At 47.9% G+C, this 6,814-nt stretch overlaps 1 long non-coding RNA gene across 4 annotated transcripts; it reads right to left on the bottom strand.

The window, feature by feature from the left end:
• Window positions 1-3,078: 3,078 nt before the first annotated feature.
• Window positions 3,079-5,018, bottom strand: LOC127926430 (uncharacterized). 4 transcript variants are annotated; one of them, XR_008124143.1, is made up of 5 exons: window positions 4,967-5,003; window positions 3,862-3,908; window positions 3,683-3,729; window positions 3,411-3,504; window positions 3,079-3,288 (listed from the first exon to the last, which is right to left on the bottom strand). It is a non-coding gene; the product is annotated as an uncharacterized LOC127926430 (long non-coding RNA). The 4 variants fall into 4 exon arrangements; XR_008124144.1 differs by lacking the exon at window positions 3,862-3,908 and having other exon boundaries at window positions 4,967-5,018; XR_008124142.1 differs by lacking the exon at window positions 3,683-3,729 and having other exon boundaries at window positions 4,967-5,008.
• Between the last annotated feature and the right edge of the window lie 1,796 nt (window positions 5,019-6,814).

Here is a 6,814-nt window from a genome sequence, read left to right as displayed (position 1 = left end):
CACGGTTAGAGCGTTGGCCTACACCTAGCGGCGAGCGTTGGGCTCAGCGTTGGCCTAGCGGTTAGGCGTTGGATCGGTTGGCCCGGTTAGTAGCGTTGGTAGCGTTGTTAGGCCTAGCGGTTAGACGTTGGCCTAGCGGTTTATCGTTGGCATTGACTAGTGGTTAGGAGCGTTGGCCTAGCAGAGCGTTGACTAAGCGGTTGGTTAGAGCGTTGGCACACCACAGTTTCACAGCGTTTAGTTTTTCCCCCACAGCGTTGGCCTAGTGGTTTCGTTGGACGTAGTTAGGAGTGTTGGACTAGCGGTTAGAGCGTTGGCCTAGTGGTTAGACAGCGTTGGCCTAGTTACAGCGTTGGCCTAGAGCGTTGGCCTAGTGGTTAGGCGTTGGACTAGTGGTTAGCGTTGGCCTAGTGGTTAGAGTGTTGGACTAGTGGTTAGAGCGTTGGACTAGTGGTTAGAGCGTTGGCCTAGTGGTTAGAGCGTTGGCCTAGTGGTTAGAGCGTTGGCCTAGTGGTTAGAGCGTTGGCCTAGTGGTTAGAGTGTTGGACTAGTGGTTAGAGCGTTGGCCTAGTGGTTAGAGCGTTTTATCCTAGTGGTTAGCGTTGACACAGTGGTTAGAGCGTTGGCCTAGTGGTTAGAGCGTTGGCCTAGTGGTTAGAGCGTTGGACTAGTGGTTAGAGCGTTGGCTAGTGGTTAGAGCGTTGGCCTAGTGGTTAGAGCGTTGGCCTTGGTTAGAGCGTTGGCCTAGTGGTTAGAGCGCGTTGGCCTAGTGGTTAGAGCGTTGGCCTAGTGGTTAGAGCGTTGGCCTAGTGGTTAGGCGTTGGCTAGTGGTTAGAGCGTTGGCCTAGCGTGGTTAGAGCGTTGGCTAGTGGTTAGAGCGTTGGCCTAGTGGTTAGAGCGTTGGACTAGTGGTTAGAGCGTTAGTGGTTAGAGCGTTGGCCTAGTGGTTAGAGCGTTGGCCTAGTGGTTAGAGCGTTGGCCTAGTGGTTGAGCGTTGGCCTTGGTTAGAGCGTTGGCCTAGTGGTTAGAGCGTTGGCCTTGGTTAGAGCGTTGGCCCGGTTAGGAGCGTTGGCCTAGCGGTTAGAGCGTTGGACTAGTGGTTAGAGCGTTGGCCTAGTGGTTAGGAGCGTTGGCCTAGTGGTTAGAGCGTTGGCCTAGTGGTTAGAGCGTTGGCCTACGGTAGTGGTTAGAGCGTTGGCCTAGTGGTTGGCCTAGCGGTTGGGAGCGTTGGCCTAGTGGTTAGAGCGTTGGCCTAGTGGTTAGAGCGTTGGCCTAGCGGTAGTGGCCTTTAGAGCGTTGGACTAGTGGTTAGTGGTTAGAGCGTTGGCCTAGTGGTTAGAGCGTTGGACTAGTGGTTAGAGCGTTGGCCTAGTGGTTAGAGCGTTGGACTAGTGGTTAGAGCGTTGGACTAGTGGTTAGAGCGTTGGCCTGGTGGTTAGAGCGTTGGCTAGTGGTTAGAGCCTAGTGGTTAGAGCGTTGGCCCTAGTGGTTAGAGCGTTGGCCTAGTGGTTAGAGCGTTGGCCTAGTGGTTAGAGCGTTGGCCTAGTGGTTAGAGCGTTGGCCTAGTGGTTAGGCGTTGGTTGTGGTTAGAGCGTTGGCTAGTGGTTAGAGCGTTGGCCTAGTGGTTGGTTGGCCTAGTGGTTGGAGCGTTGGACTAGTGGTTAGAGCGTTGGCCTAGTGGTTAGAGCGTTGGCATAGTGGGTTAGAGCGTTGGGTTAGAGCGTTGGACTAGTGGTTAGAGCGTTGGCCTAGTGGTTAGAGCGTTGGCCTAGCGGTTAGAGCGTTGGCCTAGCGGTTAGAGCGTTGGCCTAGCGGTTAGAGCGTTGGCCTAGCGGTTAGAGCGTTGGCCTAGCGGTTAGAGCGTTGGACTAGCGGTTAGAGCGTTGGCCTAGTGGTTAGAGCGTTGGACTAGTGGTTAGAGCGTTGGCCTAGTGGTTAGAGCGTTGGCCTAGTGGTTAGAGCGTTGGCCTAGTGGTTAGAGCGTTGGACTAGTGGTTAGAGCGTTGGCCTAGTGGTTAGAGCGTGGTGGCCTGGTATAGTGGTTAGCGTTGGACTAGTGGTTAGAGCGTTGGCCTGTGGTTAGAGCGTTGGCTAGTGGTTAGGCGTTGGCCTCGTGGTTAGAGCGTTGACTAGTGGTTAGAGCGTTGGACTAGTGGTTAGAGACATTGGTGGTTAGAGCGTTGGCCTAGTGGTTAGGGCGTTGGACTAGTGGTTAGGGCGTTGGCTAGTGGTTAGAGCGTTGGACTAGTGGTTTGAGCGTTGAACTAGTGGTTAGAGCATTGGACTAGTGGTTGGATATATTGGGTGGTGTAGGGCAGGGTGGTGTAGGGCAGGGTGGTGTAGGGCAGGGTGGTGTAGGGCAGGGTGGTGTAGGGCCGGGTGGTGTAGGGCAGGGTGGTGTAGGGCCGGGTGGTGTAGGGGAGGGTGGTATAGGGCAGAGTGGTGTAGGGCCGGGTGGTGTAGGGGGTGGTGTAGGGCAGGTGGTGTAGGGCCGGGTGGTGTAGGGCAGGGTGGTGTAGGGCCGGGTGGTGTAGGGGAGGGAGGTGTAGGGCCGGGTGGTGTAGGGCAGGGTGGTGGTGGTGTAGGGCCGGGGTGGTGTAGGGCAGGGTGGTGTAGGGCCGGGTGGTGCAGGGGAGGGTGGTATAGGGCAGAGTGGTGTAGGGCCGGGTGGTGTAGGGCAGGGTGGTATAGGGCAGGGTGGTGTAGGGGCAGGGTGGTGTAGCCGGGTGGTGTAGGGGAGTGGGGTGGTGTAGGGCCGGGTGGTGTAGGGGAGGGTGGTATAGGGCAGAGTGGTGTAGGGCCGGGTGGTGTGGGGCAGGGTGGTGTAGGGCAGGGTGGTGTAGAGCCAAGTGGTGTAGGGCAGAGTGGTGTAGGGCAGGGTGGTGTAGGGCAGGGTGGTGTAGGGCAGGGTGGTGTAGGGCAGGGTGGTGTAGGGCAGGGTGGTGTAGGGCAGGGTGGTGTAGGGGAAATCACTAAACGCATCGGCTTCAGGAAACACTCACTCAATTCATGCTCCACTTTTAAATAATAAAACAAGCATGAAATTCATTTTAATTTTAATTTTAAATGAGACATTTCCCCCTGTCGTTTTAACATAAACCTCATTAAGTTACACATTTCATTTCCCCCTGTCGTTTTAACATAAACCTCATTCAGTTACACATTTCATTTCCCCCTGTCGTTTTAACATAAACCTCATTCAGTTACACATTTCATTTCCCCCTGTCGTTTTAACATAAACCTCATTCAGTTACACATTTCATTTCCCCCTGTCGTTTTAACATAAACCTCATTCAGTTACACATTTCATTTCCGCTTTAACATAAACCTCATTCAGTTACACATTTCATTTCCTGTCGTTTAAACCTCATTCAAACATTTCATTTCCCCCTGTGGTTTTAACATAAAACCTCATTCAGTTACACATTTCATTTCCCCCTGTCGTTTTAACATAAACCTCATTCAGTTACACATTTCATTTCCCCCTGTCGTTTTAACATAAACCTCATTCAGTTACACATTTCATTTCCCTGTCGTTTTAACATAAACCTCATTCAGTTACACATTTCATTTCCCCTTGTCGTTTTAACATAAACCTCATTCAGTTACACATTTCATTTCCCCCTGTCGTTTAACATAAACCTCATTCAACATTTCATTTCCCCTGTGGTTTAACATAAACCTCATTCAGTTACACATTTCATTTCCCCCTGTCGTTTTAACATAAACCTCATTCAGTTACACATTTCATTTTCCCCTGTCGCCATAAACCTCATCAGTTACACATTTCATTTCCCTGTCGTTTTAACATAAACCTCATTCAGTTACACATTTCATTTCCCCTGTCGTTTTAACATAAACCTCATTCAGTTACACATTTCATTTCCCCCTGTCGTTTTAACATAAACCTCATTCAGTTACGTTTTTAACATAAACCTCATTCAGTTACACATTTCATTTCCCCCTGTCGCTTTAACATAAACCTCATTCAGTTACACATTTCATTTCCCCTCCCATTCAGTCACATTTCATTTCCCCGTCGTTTTAACATAAACCTCATTCAGTTACACATTTCATTTCCCCTGTCTTTTAACCCTCATTCAGTCGTTTAACATAAACCTCATTCAGTTACACATTTCATTTCCCTGTCGTTTTAACATAAACCTCATTCAGTTACACATTTCATTTGGGGTCGTTTTAACATAAACCTCATTCAGTTTTTTAACATAAACCTCATTAACATAAACCTCATTCAGTTACACATTTCATTTCCCCTGTCGTTTTTTAACATAAACCCCATTCAGTTCAGTTTTAACATAAACCTCATTCAGTTACAAACATAATATTCAGTTACACATTTCATTTCCCCCTGTCGTTTTAACATAAACCTCATTCAGTTACACATTTCATTTCCCCCTGTCGCTTTAACATAAACCTCATTCAGTGGTCGAAATAAACCTCATTCAGTTACACATTTCATTTCCCCCTGTTTTAACATTCATTCAGTTACTTCTCATTCAGTTACACATTTCATTTCCCCTATCGTTTTAACATAAACCTCATTCAGTTACACATTTCATTTCCCCTGTCGTTTTAACATAAACCTCATTCAGTTACCATTTCATTTCCCCCTGTCGTTTTAACATAAACCTCATTCAGTTACACATTTCATTTCCCCCTGTCTTTAACATAAACCTCATTCAGTTACACATTTCATTTCCCCTGTCGTTTTAACATAAACCTCATTCAGTTACACATTTCATTTCCCCTCCTCGTTTTAACATAAAACCTCATTCAGTTACACATTTCATTTCCCCCTGAACATAAACCTCATTCAGTTACCATTTCACTACCCCCTGTCGTTTTAACCCCCTCTCCAGTCACTTCATTTCCTCAGTCTTTAACATAAACCTCATTCAGTTACATCATTTCCCTCCTCGTCTTTAACATTTCCCCTAACATAAACCTCATTCAGTTACACATTTCATTTCCCCCTGTCGTTTTAACATAAACCTCATTCATCACTACACATTTCATTTCCCCTCGTTTTAACATAAACCTCATTCAGTTACACATTTCATTTCCCCTTTAACATAAACCTCATTCAGTTACTAATTTCATTTCCCCCTGTCGTTTTAACATAAACCTCATTCAGTTACATTTCACTACCCCTGTTACCAACCAGACACAAACAAATACAGGTGTCTTTTCAATTAACTCTATCGTTCTTCAGTGGGAAATCATCATTATGGGACAGTACTTCTCCTTTTGCTGACTCGGTCAAAGTGTCTTTCGGATTCTAATGAACCCTTAACCCCTACCCTCTCCATCACTACCCCCTCCTCAGTCTAATTAACCCTCTCCATCACTACCCTTCCTCAGTCTAATTAACCCTCTCCATCACTACCCCTCCCTCAGTCTAATTAACCCTCTCCATCACTACCTCCCTCAGTCTAATTAACCCTCCATCACTACTCCTCCCTCAGTCTAATTAACCCTCTCCATCACTACCCCTCCTCAGTCTAATTAACCCTCTCCATCACTACCCTCCCTCAGTCACTAATTAACCCCTCCCCTCAGTCTAATTAACCCTCCATCACTACCCTCCCTCAGTCTAATTAACCCTCTCCATCACTCCCCCTCCCTCAGTCTAATTAACCCTCTCCATCACTACCCCTCCTCAGTCTAATTAACCCTCTCCATCAGTCCCTCTAATTAACCCTCCCATCACTACCCCTCCTCAGTCTAATTAACCCTCTCCATCACTACCCCTCCCTCAGTCTAATTAACCCTCTCCATCACTACCCTTCCTCAGTCTAATTAACCCTCTCCATCACTACCCCTCCTCAGTCTAATTAACCCTCTCCATCACTACCCCTCCCTCAGTCTAATTAACCCTCTCCATCACTCCCCACTCCCTCAGTCTAATTAACCCTCTCCATCACTCCCCTCCCTCAGTCTAATTAACCCTCTCCATCACTACCCCCTCCCTCAGTCTAATTAACCCTCTCCATCACTACCCCTCCCTCAGTCTAATTAACCCTCTCCATCACTACCCTCCTCAGTCTAATTAACCCTCCATCACTACTCCTTCTCAGTCTAATTAACCCTCTCCATCACTACCCCTTCCTCAGTCTAATTAACCCTCTCCATCACTACTCCTTCTCAGTCTAATTAACCTCTCCATCACTACTCCTTCCTCAGTCTAATTAACCCTCTCCATCACTTCCTCCTCAGCTTGGGGACACTTGTGCCATATGTTAGGAAGGGAACATGTGAACGTGCAAATGGAGGGGCAGGGGGATGGGTGATTTGGGACTCCGCCTTAGAGGACTTCATCAGTGTGCACTTGTTCTGATTCTCTACTCTATAAGTGTACATTCGTTCACTACCCATCATGCATTTCAAAGTATAGGATTGTTGGTTTTAGCCCTGAATGCTGATTGGCTGACAGCCGTGGTATATCAGACCTCATGACTGGAGGGAGTATCCACCAATACAATCCATCCCCTTTAGATCCCTGAAGGGGCGGAGTCCAACCGGGAGAAGGGGAGGGAATCACAATGTAGCCACTCTCCTTGCTCACTCTCTCTCTCTCTCTCCTCACTCTCTCTCTCTCTCTTCTCACTCTCTCTCTCTCTCTTCTCACTCTCTCTCTCTCTCTCTCTCACTCTCCTCACTCACTCTTCTCTCTCTCTCACTCTCCTCACTCACTCTCACTCTCTCTTCTCTCTCTCTCTCTCTCTCCTCACTCACTCTCACTCTCCTCTCTCTCCCTCTCCTCACTCACTCTCAACATACCAAGTCAGGAAAA

This window comes from Oncorhynchus keta, unplaced genomic scaffold, assembly GCF_023373465.1.
Source record: "Oncorhynchus keta strain PuntledgeMale-10-30-2019 unplaced genomic scaffold, Oket_V2 Un_contig_7562_pilon_pilon, whole genome shotgun sequence".
In the NCBI taxonomy this organism is placed as follows: domain Eukaryota; kingdom Metazoa; phylum Chordata; class Actinopteri; order Salmoniformes; family Salmonidae; genus Oncorhynchus; species Oncorhynchus keta.
The sequence above is the reverse complement of the archived record's forward strand: the minus strand, read 5'-3'. Positions and strand labels throughout refer to the sequence as shown.